At 39.0% G+C, this 13,394-nt stretch overlaps 1 protein-coding gene across 1 annotated transcript in view; it reads right to left on the bottom strand.

The window, feature by feature from the left end:
• The window catches only part of FRMD6 (FERM domain containing 6), a 232,547-nt gene that overhangs the window by 143,045 nt on the left and 76,108 nt on the right, over positions 1-13,394 (bottom strand). Inside the window, exon 3 of the mRNA XM_072838548.1 lies at positions 12,895-12,957. The gene's annotated coding sequence lies outside the window, so the exon portion shown is untranslated. The remainder of the gene's footprint in view (positions 1-12,894; positions 12,958-13,394) is intronic.

Genomic DNA, 13,394 nt, shown 5'->3' with positions numbered 1-13,394 from the left:
CGATCCTGGAGACCCAGGATCGAATCCCACGTCGGGCTACCGGTGCATGGAGACTGCTTCTCCCTCTGCCTGTGTCTCTGCCTTTCTCTCTCTCTCTCTCTCTCTGTGTGACTATCATAAATAAATAAAAATTAAAATATATATATATATATAAAATGTTTAAAATCTTAAAAACACAGTATAATGTGATGTCAAGAGTTTGGCAAGTACCTAGAGAAAATCATCTTACTACCAGATGCCTCAATTTCAAATTGAGGAGTCTACTTCAGATCAGTAAGGGCCTGCCTGTCACTAGGTCATTAAAAGAACAGTAGCACAAAGTGGATGCAGCAGTGTCCACCCATGCCAGAGGTTGGATGACAAGGTAAAACCCAGAGGATGGTTCCTTGGATGGGGAGGGGACTCAAAGCACAGCCATCACATGGCTTCTTCCAAACAAACACCTGAAGGCAGGCAGCAGGAAATTACACCACAAGGTGAAAACCATTCTGATTCAGCAAAGACATTTATGATGTAAAAAAACAGAATAAGGGCCCTGCAGCTGCAGCCACTGATTTTCCCTTAATGTCTGGGTTTCTTTCTGAATCCTTGTAGGAAAATGTAAGAGTTGTGAATGAGAATTTGTAGTGAATTTATTGACACTATAGAGTTCAATACATAAGAATACGAAAATCCTCCCAAAATGTATATGAGTGACACCATGTTGAGAAGATATTACAGGATAGGTGAGAAAGTGAGAAATATGTGTGGAATAAAATGATTAAAATGTCCTTATTTCATTAACTAATCTTTTTACCTTTTTTTTATTGTGAGTTCTAAATATGTTCAGATGAAATCTATTTTTTTGGCCTTTAATCTTCTCAATAATGGGACATCTCATGAATGCTAAGCAATACAAATTTCCTGTAAAGCAACAAAGCTTCCTTAAGAAGTGCTCTGGAAGGAAAATTTGTCATAGTTTTGTTACATTTCTCTTCACCAAGTCAAACCAAATGCCAATGTCAAGTTGTACAGGAAGAGGGTTGTGACATAAAATTCCGCATTCCATTGAAGGTGAGATGACACATATATTGTGTTTTTCAGACCAAACATACTTCTTAGGGCACTTGCTGTTTGTGAATTGATACCAAGATGTACCACAACAGCAGTATGGGGTGGTGGGAAAGCTTGTAGTTTCTTAATGCTTTTGTACAGCCTTTGGAATTCATGTGCGGTCTAGAGCCATAGAATGGGCTGTTTACAATGCCTGAGGTGAAAATAAGGCAAAGGTGGGAATATAATTATTTTCTTTGCTCATCACAGGGAAGATAAGATCATCTATTTGCTCTATTTATCAAGCAGGATGGTCAAAGGCTCAATATCTAAGCTTCCTTGATGGACAAGGACATTGGTTTCATCCTGGTCCCTACTGATTTATGACATATCTCAAAAACAAAGTAAAATAATTCCCCTGCCTCACCCCAAAAATCTCAAACATTAACTCTAATGTCCCTTTTTCCAGAACATTAGGTAGTATGAAAGGCCATCAGAGAATGACAAAGACTTCCACTTTGATCAGTAGAATAACATAATCACAAGTACTTACTAAGCACTACGCTAGGTGCTTGAACTAGACAAATAAGACACAATTCCTGCTGCAAGAGAGCTTATAGTCTACTAAGATAAGCCTTCGGGTCTCAAATGGAACATGTGTGGCTAGCTGAAGCCTCATGTTCATAGCAGAGGATTTTTAAAAAAAGTCTTTCACCTGCTATGGTTCCCATAAGATAATCTGTTACTGTATGTCTTTGGGGATGAAATTATCTTCATACTACATGTAGCTGTCTGGCTCAAGCCTCATACATTTAATGAAAAAAAAAAAAGTCACTTCCAGGCTAGAATGACATATAGGTTTCTTTTGCTCAACTGAACTTTCCACAAGCACTGTGCAGACTCTCTGAATCTTAAAAACACAGTAGAATGTGATGTCAAGAGTTTGGCAAGTACCTAGAGAAAATCAACTAAACTTTAACTCAGCATTTTATTGCCTCCTCACAAAATGAACCGGAAGAAATACAGACATACAAACTTATTGATTTATAGCTTTCAAAATATTGTCTGTTTTTCTAGAATGTATTTGTTTTTAAGTGTTTCAAATTGTTACTTAACCCATATGGAAATACACTGTTAATGTTTCCAAAACATGAGAATCCCTCTAACTAGGGGAAAAAAGAGAGAATGGTTATAAAACTTGTGGAGAGGATCATTTTGTTTAATCCCCCTCTAGACTGTGAACAATTTGAGGTTGAGAAATGCCTTACTCATCTTTTTCACTTTGCATCTACTTTAAGGCCTGGGATGTGGCAGGTGCTCCAAAAACATTTGTTGAATGAATGGATGGATGAATGGATGTCTATATCTTGCAGAAGGAGGTAGTAAGTAAAGAAAGATGACAAAGGTAATAACTAAAGGAAGACGGGGAGAGGTTGAGGAGGGAGAAACATTTATACAGTCTGGGAAGTATCCAAGGATGTATGTGCAGGAAACAGTGGCAAGTGACACTGATAGGGTTGAATGACACTGATATAGTTGAATGAAGAGTCTCTCTGCAGCTACATTGGGAAGACATCTTTCTATTCTACCATGATGGGGGTTATTGTTCCACATTTTCTTTTATTTAGTTTTTGAAGGCCACACTAGCTCAAGCCCCATTAACACATCTCCATTTGGCCCCTATTACTTTATGGGTATAAAGAGGCATGCCTTCTGGAGTCGCCATGTGAGGCTAAGCAGTCTGCACACTGCACAATTCCAGGGAGCACCTTTCACATGCAGAACAATGTGTGGCACCCCAGTGCTCCCTTGATCCCCCTGGATGTATAACAGAATACACTTACAAATTTATAAACATGCTGAGAAATGCAATATGTTGGAAGATACTTTTAACTATTTTCTTTATCTGTTCCTTAAGACCAAATGATTCTTCCATTTCCCCCGGTTGTGAGAGTTATATTGTAAAAACACATGTGTGTTTTTGCTTGTGTGTTGCTTCCACATTCTCTCAGTGATTAAAGGAACCACTCCAGACTGGAGGAATGCTTGGGTTCTAATCTGGTTCCATCACTTAGTGTGTGATCTTGTGCAAGCTACTTAGTATCTCTGGACCTCAGTTTCCTTAGTTGTAAAACAGGACTAATAAGAGCTCCAACCATTTAGGGCTGACATTAGAAATAATTGAAATAATCTAGGTAAAGTGCTTAGCATGGTGATTGGAACACAGGGAGTTCTCATATGTATTAGCAACTAGGCTGCTAAAGTTATTATTATTGTCAGCACTGGACTACCAGGTTTGGCCTGCTGGGCTGAACTCCTCCTGAGCCCCTAGAACCTGGACTGCCCATGTAGGGCCTTCCCCTTTCCAATGAGCAGGCATGTGCCAACGTTCTTCCAAGGCTATTCATTCCATGAGAGTTAGTCAGAGCTGTGGGTTGATGTCTCACAAACATACACACACACTACATTCACACACACTTCCCCTCTACTACAAGAACTGCTAACAGCAATGCTATAAAATCAACATGTTGCTGGCCTTCCCCATCTCTTTTTTCCAATGAGTCCATTCAAACATAATTGGTGGATTTGAGAGGAAAATGAGAACCCAAAACATTTCATGGCTAACAGCAACAGAATGATGGTTTTTGGCAAAGGATGACCACCAGAAAGGAGAGTGTGTGTGTATGTTAGACTGTAAGTGTGTGTGGGGGATATGTAAGATCTGAAAAGGGACATGGATATCAGTGATCAAGTTGGTGTTGGGAGCATCTAAGGTTAGAGAGACAATTAGAGAGGGAGAACTCACTGGCAAGGTGAAGACCAGGGTCCAACAATAAGAACCAGGGGATCATAACACTTATTCTCTCATTTAATTATTTACTGGTTCATTTGACAAATTGTCATGGAATGCTGACTATGTACTGGGAAGTGTCTGATACAGGCAATCAGTAGAGAACAAGGGTCTCTACCTTCATGGAGCTTATAGTCTAATGCAGACAAGTAAGCACATTCTCAGTGAGAGGTTGTATCCTAGAAGTAAGTGCACAGCATTATGGAGGGCAGAGGTGGAGTACAGTCTGATGAAGTGTTTTAGAGAGAATCTTGTGCTTTCTGGTAACAATAGTGTGGCTGGGGTGCATGATGGGAATGGAGCAAGATGAGGGCAAAGAAATAAACAGGAGCCATACCCTAAAGGACTTCTTAGAATAGTAAGTTAAAGAACTTGTTCTTGATTTGGAGAGCACTCTGCTGTGTAGGACTTACATATTACTCAGATCTCAAGGACTGGCATCCAGGGAGGGGAACCGAGTGGCCATTCTCTTAAAAATGACATAGTACATATGAAGAAAATCCAGATGAGAATATTTATGGGACAGTCTTTCCTCCCTTGTGTTGTTATAAGAGTTGAAGGACTGTCCCTGCCTACGGTGGAGCATTCTCCAAAGACGAGTGAACCTCTTCAGCCCTTCCCAGCACATCTCCCACTTTAGAGCAAAACTTGTGGCAGCCCACATGTTTCCTGTGGGTAAGTTTCATTAAGCTGTAAAGAAGAAAAGGAAGCCTATCATTTATTAGCTTCCTGTCACCATGTTCCTATTCCTCAGCCTGGCCTTCAAGATCATCTATCCTCTTCCACCTGTACTCATACAACTTCCCTGCAAGGATTCTCTCTTCCAGTTTAAATGATTCTCGAACACTCCATGAACTTCCCTGCTCTAGTGCCTCTGCTCTTTGTCCTTTAAAGGCTTAGCCTGTCTCAGACTCAGTTACTACATTTGTAAATTGGTGGTAATAATACCTTTATTCATGGATCATGTGTCTAAAAGTACATAGCACAGTCCCTGGCATGAAAACATTGCTCAACACATGTTTGTGAGCAGTTGCCAGCCTTAGGTTCTACATCCTTGTCCATGTGTCACTAACTTCAATATTGAAATGTTTTCAGACTTGGGTATGAGATCAGTGCTGGGAGCTGGAATAGATTGGAAAGGGCATGCCTGGCAATGAACATGAAAAGAAATGAAAACCAAAACTAAAAATACAACAAATGAAAATGAAAACAAAAAACCATGCCTGCATCCTCATTTGGCCTAAGCCTACCATTTACTTTGTAAAGCCTACCTTTGACTTTTGCCTCCTACTCTGGGTTATAAACATTCGTCTTTTTGTAATTCTCTTTCATCTACCCTATGTGCCACTTGTTTTTCACTTACTTCATATCTTTTGTAACATCATTGATATATCAGTGTAAATTTTTTGACTTTTAGGACTGTTATGAGAATTAAGTCAAGCTACATATGGAAGGAGTCAAATGCCTGGCACATACATTTAAGCTTTATTGTTTTTAATAGTGATAATGATGACCATAGAAGTCTCTTAAATTCAGGGACTAGGTCTCTAAGAGTTCCAAGAATCTCTTTCCCGCTTGTTGGCTCGGTGAAGAATAATAATAGCAATAATGATGACTACTGCCTATTGAATGACCACATGACTGGAACTGTTCTGGGTACTATACATGCCTTAACTCATTTCTGCTCATGATAAACCTTGAGGTAGGCTCTATTAGTATTACACAATATCATATTGTAGAAATAAGACAACTGAGGCAACCAAAGATAACTAGCCAAGTTTTGCAGTTGGGAAGCAGGAGAGTCAGAATCTGAACCAGTTGGGCTAGCCCTGCAGCTCGTGTACTGAGTACTGCACTGTATTCACTCTCTGATCAAGTTCTATTCATGCAGGCCCAACTCACATAGACCTCCTCTCCAACTTCTCAAACAGAGTTGGCTGAGCTACTCCACCTTCTATACTCCCATAGCACTTTGAATATATCTCCCCTATAGCAATGTTTATGTGTGTATTTATCTGTATGTGAGTTTCTTAAGGAAGAACATGTAAATTACTCACTATTGTATACTTAGCATAGGGCTTAGCAGAATTTGATAGGCAAAAATAGATGCTGAAACTCGGGATCCCTGGGTGGCACAGCGGTTTGGCGCCTGCCTTTGGCCAAGGGCGCGATCCTGGAGACCCGGGATCGAATCCCACATCGGGCTCCCGGTGCATGGAGCCTGCTTCTTCCTCTGCCTATGTCTCTGCCTCTCTCTCTTTCTCTCTCTGTGACTATCATAAATAAATTAAAAAATTTAAAAAATTAGATTTAAAAAAAATAGATGCTGAAATTTAATTGCACTAGTAGGACCTCAGTAAGACTTGATGTTCATGATGGTGGGAGTTACAAGAGATCAAACATGGTTGAATGGAAGTTTCAAATGACAAGAAACACAGTGCTAAATTATTGGCTATATGGTTTTATAATATTGTTATTGTCATATTCTGGGTTGGAGTAACTAAAGTGACTTTTTTTTAAAAGATTTTATTTATTTATTCATGAGAGACACAGAGAAAGAGACAGAGACATAGACAGAGGAAGAAGCTGGCTCCTTTGGGGAGCCCAATGCAGGACTCCATCCCAGGACCCCAGGATCACACCTTGAGCCAAAGGCAGACACTCAACCACTGAGCCACCCAGGCATCGCTAAAGTGACTCCTATCTAAGATGTCTCATTACCCAGAGGCCTCCAAGTCCCTTTTAGTTACATGTCTTTCCACCTCATCCCTACTGAGAAGTATCAGCTCATGGCAGATGTGGCTGCCCGGAGAAAACCACAGAAGAAGTAAGGGATGTGGTGAAACTTATGCCACTTAGCAGCAATAATTAATACATCACTAGGGGTTGCACAAATAAGCCAAAAGAATGACTGAAGGAGCTCCACACCAATGTGAGCCAAGAATCCATATTTTATTACAACAATTGCCTTCTGTTGTGCTTTAAAATTTATAATCTCTCTCTTCCATTATTTCATCTGATTCTTACAATAATTCACTGGAGTAGGCAGGACAAGTTCAGGGAAAGGAAGAGACTTGCCTAACGTTCATGGCCAGTGAGAGATGGAATCAGGACAAGGACATGATTTCCATACAACATGCCAAACAAGATGGTCAGAGTAACTAATTCACTGTTGGGAGGTTCCTATCCCTGGTGTGCACAGATCTGTATCCTCAAGGCTCTGAAGACAAGGAAGATGTTTCAGATGAAGGAAAATGGAAATACTGAGCACTAGGTTAAGAGACAATATGCTGAGGGCTGAAGAAAAGATGGAGTTTATGAGTTTAAGGGTGAGGGGATATACTGGGTGATGCTTACTTATGGAGACCACGAAAAAGAGCTCTGTCATAGAAGGAGGTCATATGTCGAATTTTACAGGATAAAAAAATTTTAAAAGCACTCTGCTTTAGAAAAATAGATGAGAGGGGATCCCTGGGTGGCTCAGTAGTTTAGCGCCTGCCTTCGGCCCAGAGCATGATCCTGGAGTCCTGGGATCAAGTCCCGCATCAATTAAGTGACCTTAATTCGTTTCCCTCCGAATGTTTACTTTACATTGTCTCTGGATCTGAAAATTCAAATTCAAATTCGGGCATGGAGCCTGCTTCTCCCTGTGCCTGTGTCTCTGCCTCTCTCTCTCTCTTTCTCTCTCTCTGTGTCTCTCATGAATAAATAAAATATTTTTTTAAAAAAGAAAAATAGTTGAGATAGGCATGTGTAAGGCTAGAAGCCAGAGGAATTTTCAGCTGGTGTGAATGGCCTTGGCCAACCACATTATGTTTAATGTTCACATGTGTGCTTTTCAAGAACTCTTCTTTCTCTATGACAATGCTAAAAGATACATCAGATTCTTTTTTTGTTGTTGTTGTTGTTTATTGTTTTTATTTATTTTTTTGTATTTTTTTTATTTTATTGGAGTTCGATTTGCCAACAGAGTCTTTGTGCCTGTGCCCCCCTACCTCCCCGGCACCCTCCCACTCCCCGCCCCCCATCTCAGTTCCCTGTTCCCATCTGTATTGGGCTTACTGTCAAATCTATTGGAATACAGAGAAATTCAGAAGGTGGAAATGATCAGAATGCCTCCTTTGATACTGGCACATAAGCTTGCCTTGTGTTTCCTAATGCTCTGTCCCTGTGGTTCCTACAGACTCTGGTGTCAGAGACTCTTCCTTCGGACAATCCTCCTGGGTTTTGAGTGCCAAGCTGGCCCTGATCTTCGAATTATTTTGATTCCCTTTATCTCTCATATGTTGGCTGCTCCGTATCTCTCATATGCTGGTCTCTCCACTGTTGACCATAGGACTCAAGCAGGACTTGCTTTGGCTCATGGTCACAGTTGTTTGCTACCAACTGCCTGGTGCTGACCGGGATCTTCAATATACATCTACTCTCTTAAAGAATGTATGACCCTACCAGAAACTGGCTGATAAAGGATAATTTTGGGAATACCTACTGATAGGTTCATGTTTGCAAAGATACAGCTCATAACCATGAGCTCTTGCTGGTTGAGACAGAGACAGAGAAGAGAAAGTTCCAGGCATCTGCAAATGAAAAATGAGGCAGAGACATAGCAAATTCCAAAGTACAGCTGAAGGCACTGTTGTTTGGGCAGCTGAATCACATTAAAAAATCATGTGAAAGCTCTGTATTCCTGCCACTGCAATGAAGAGGGAAAGCAAAAGTCTGAGGGTTTCACAAAGGAAATATTTTGTGACCAGAAGACTTAAAGTTCTGTAAAATCTCATGAAAATGGAAACAGTTTGATGGGTACCCAGCAAGCCTGTAAGTTAAGCCAGCATAGGGAGGTCACGAAGGGAAATTCCATCCTCCTCAGCCAGGGAGCACCTGTAGGAGGAAGTCAGAGTCAGGTGGGCCCCCTCAGCTGATGCAAGACCAAAGACCTGATGCACAAGGAGTGCAGACAAAGCTGTCTTTATATTCATAGCCTGCCTTTTACAAAAATCATTTCATGTCAATAGATAATTGACCTTAATTCTTTTCCTCCAAATGTTTACATTGTCTCTGGATCTTAAAATTAAAATTCAAGTCATATTTAAAAATTAAATTAAGTAATAAATCTTAAGAATTAAATTTAAGCCATTCTCAGTAATGAACTAGAATTAATTGAAGTGTTCCTGGTAGTCATTTTGAGAGGGTGGTGGGTATCATCTCTCTAGACTAAAAAGGGTTATTTTAATAGACTTCATAGTGTGATTAAAAAAAAATCCAAACCTCATAAAAGCAATGGGTTTGCATTAATTTTAGTAATACAAAATCCATATATATCTAAAAAAATACAGACTTTTTTCTAGGGTAGTTTTAAAGCTTCTGTGAATATTTATATTCTGTTTTTGGAAATATACTGTTCCATGCTTGGAATTCTTTGGGCCAATAAACTCCAGAGCACGTCCAGAAAAGGGAACTAGAAAGGCCAAGTGTGAGGGAGAATTATTGCACCTTTCGGTTGGAAAAGATGAAGGCTGAAGGCAGAGAGACTGATGTTTACCAAACCGAAAGGGTACGGCTGGGAGAACACATCAAGAACCATCCCCCAAAATTAATCAAAGGTAGCTTTTGCGTAAATGAAAGAAAGCATGAAGTCACACAATGGCTACTAATTCTCTGGAAACCTATCCAAAGAGATGTTCCAATTTAAAAAAAAAAAAAAAAAGGCTGAAGAGGATGATGAATTTAACAATAACTATTGTGGGATTCTGGGAATGCCTCATAGAAAGTAACCTTATACCCCCTCGCCTTCTTCCCCTACAACAAATTATTCCTAGGTATTTTAGAGTCAGACTAAGTGAGAAAGACAACCAGGCCTGTGGTCTGAACCATAAATGGAGATTCTTTGTTTTGTTTTGTTTCATTTTTTTAGAGAATGACAGTTTTGGAAAGTGGCCTCTACCTTGCCTACTGTAAGGTAAAGGGGTCCACACTCCTGAATTTAATAACTTGGGTATAAAAAATTCAAGACATGGGGACTTTCTTCATTACCATGACTTGAATATAAAAGGCCAGCATGAGCCTGGTTCAGCAGTAGCATCCTGAGAATTTAGTATGCCACCAGAGTTTCATTAATACAGTTTATGCCTAATGTACAATTCCATTCCATGGCTTCCCTGAGATCTGGCTCCTCACAATACTTACTTATTTATAAAGTATTTACAAAGGGTAGCAAATCAATGAAGGAGGAGAGAATGCCTATTTTACCTCAAGACATTTCCTTTTCACCAACCCTCCCTCCCTCCTTCTCCCTCGTCCCATACAGGCAGAGGGGTCTGTTCTAAAGGCACAGCAGGGCATTGACAGGAAATAATTCCAGGGGGTGCTCCCCTCAGAATCCCAACACCCCAGGTCACCTTATTGGCCTATTAGACCCGCTCTCCTTCTAGAGAGTGACTAGTTATGAGCCCCAGCAAGAGCATGTGAAAGCACCAACAGAAAACACAATAACCCATAAACTTGCTGTGTACTCCCTAGTCTGTCTTGACTAGAACCCTATCCACAGAAATAATCTTCCTCAGAAATAAAAGGGAAATAACCTCATTTGTAATTCCCAGCTGTGTCCATAATAAAAGTAAGGGTCAATGTGTAGGTAGATCCCTCCGTGAGATGATTTTTTTTTTTTTTTTTTTTTTTTTTTGGTGAAGGAGGGCTGGCTACGGAAGAATCATATAAAATAACTGAAGAATATGAAAAAAATGAGTCTATCTCTCTCCAAAAATTTACTATTAAATTTCAAATAGGTCTGTGAGCCTTTGACTCTTCAACTGTGTATTGAAATGGAACAAAAGGACTCCAAGGAGACAGCATGCAGCTTAGTTGATGGAAAGTAAAAACTCTTTGAAATTAAAGAGCTCCCTTTAAGGCCTTGGGATTCTGAATTCAACTACGTTCTCTTTTCAACCACCTAAGACATTTGTTTTTAATAAGTCTGTCTTTACAAAGTAAACAATTTAAAAAAGAACCTCAAAACTGTGTTTCTGACCAGCAAAATAAGTACAGATTCCAGATGTTTTTCATTTTTCTATGCCACTAATTCAAAGTCAGAAATGTCTTGTTTATTGGACATTTATTTAATCCTAATATTTTACATTCCTCTCTTTTAAGAATCTCCTTTCCTATCTCTGTATCCCTTCTCTCGCCACAGTCATCTCTGCAGTCATTTGTCATAGATGGAACTGGAACTTTGCAGCAGATTCTCTCTAAGAAATATTTAAACTCATGCCAAAATGAGATTTCATAATCATATATAGCTTTTTTTATTTATATGAACATCTATATGAAATATTAGGGAAATTTCTTTCTCCTGAAATCTTTAAAAATTGGATATATGCTGGACTTGGTAAGCTGAATAGAGGTTAGTGAGGTAAATCACTTTTCAGGGTACTCTTCTGACCCTCTGACCTTATGCCTGCACTTGGGTCATCTTGCTGTCCTTCTGGATTTTGCTCTAAGGGTTGATGGGTATTAGAGGAACTAATTGCAAATATTATTCAGTGCTCTCCTAGCCCTACAGGTGGGTGATGGATGATGGATTTCTGTAATTTATCATGTTCTTAATTCTACATGGCTCCATGTTGGAGTTCCAGCAGTAGCTAAGGAATTAAAAGAGCAGAGAGCTGACAACAACAGCAAATCTCCATGGAAAATAAAATGTAGTAGTGGTTGGAATCAGAGACACTTGATCTCTTCCCTATGTGCTTGTTTTCAGTGGGATGAGGTAAGGTGACATTTTTAAATTTACAATTCTATTAATAAAGTTATTTTTTATTATAGCTAGTATGTATTGAGCTAGGCACTGAGCTAAGTGCACCTGAATTACCTTCATTATTTCTTACAACAATACTAACAAGTAGATTATCATTGTCTCCATTCTACAGATGAAGAAACAGTCTCAGAGACTCTAATATGTATTTTCTCATGAAATAGGCATGCTATAGAGAAGAGATCATATACACCTTTGCAAAGGAGGGGTATCTTGAGCAAAGGCATTTTGGGGGCAGCATTTAGTAATCATTTCAGAATAACAGCATAATTCATAGGTTTAGCAGACAACTCATAGGTATTCACAGGGTTACACCAAATTATATTAAGGTTAGAGGTGAAATGACCACTGGGAAGCTATCAAGACTGGCTTCCAGAATTGGAGATAACAAATACTATGTAGACCTCAAACATATCCTAAATATTACAAGAGAATATGAACTCCTTTTGGACAACACAGTCCTTTGCAAATGACTTCAGAGGTGACAATTCAACACTTCTAGCCCACATGAAATTATTAACTTGTGAAGAGAATGTCCTACAGATATTAGATATAAAAGGCAACCATCTTAGAAGTTGGGCACCCCTTTAAAGGTGTGTCTTATGTGACTATAGAAGCTTTCCTTCCAAAGGCTAAAAAGGGATTTAAATCACTTAATTAGTTGACAACCTCTACTGCATACCTAGTTTTGATGGAGTCCCATATCAGATGTCACTTAAATTGTCATAAAGAGTAATAACAGGTTTTTAATGCAGTATGATCTTATGAAGTACAGTTCAGCTTGCTAAATAAGTAATAGATGAACGTGCAGGAAGGAGGAAAAATCAGTGGAGAAAAGGAAGAAAAAAGAGACATCAAATATATCAAAGTCCATCAATCTAGAGGAGATATTTTTTTGTTCTTGTGTTCCACAAAACCTATCTAAAGCAGTGATTTTCAGACTTGTGTGTGCATCTGAATCACCTAGAAAGTTTGTTAAAGCACAAGGAAGGGCCCGAGAGTTTGCATTGCTCTGTTCCCAGTTGGCACTGATGCTGTTGGTCTGGGGACCATACTTTCAGAACCACTGAAATAACAGGAGATCCTGTTGGACCTTTCCCAGTTTACATTCTAGGTATTTGTCCAGAGCGGACACATTTTTAGATTTTCTCAACTTGGATGCTTTTGAAATAAGACTTTCAGGTTCATATTTAGTAATTCTTACCTGATGAAATTCGGTAACTTCTCAACCAGAAGAGACTTCATGAGAAAAAACTGGATGTAAAGGCTGTGGAGAGAACGATGTGGCAATCAAGAAAGGAAATAGAAATTACTCTATCATTACGATTAACAGTAACTTTTAGATAAGCACCATTATCCCAAAGATATATTCATTGCATTTTCTACATTGCTTTTTATACAAATTTGGGTATGAAGAAGATGCAATTGGATCAACACAGTGACAAGTAAAAAAGGAAATTTCATGATTTAGAATAAATTTTATTGAACAGAAGGTGATAATTATATTAGAGATACAACTAAATATCCTAAACAGCAGTAATGTTTATTTTGACCCAAGTATTGTTTGCCTAAGGTAAGGCATTATTTTCAGTAACAAAATAATAATAATAATAATTATTATTATTATTAATTTTGCGTTACAAAATCTACTTCCTAATGTAATGATGTGGTCTATTTATTTTCTTGATTCCTAAAAAATATGCA

Source organism: Canis lupus, chromosome 9, assembly GCF_048164855.1.
Source record: "Canis lupus baileyi chromosome 9, mCanLup2.hap1, whole genome shotgun sequence".
In the NCBI taxonomy this organism is placed as follows: domain Eukaryota; kingdom Metazoa; phylum Chordata; class Mammalia; order Carnivora; family Canidae; genus Canis; species Canis lupus.
This window is presented reverse-complemented; position numbering and strand designations above follow the sequence as displayed.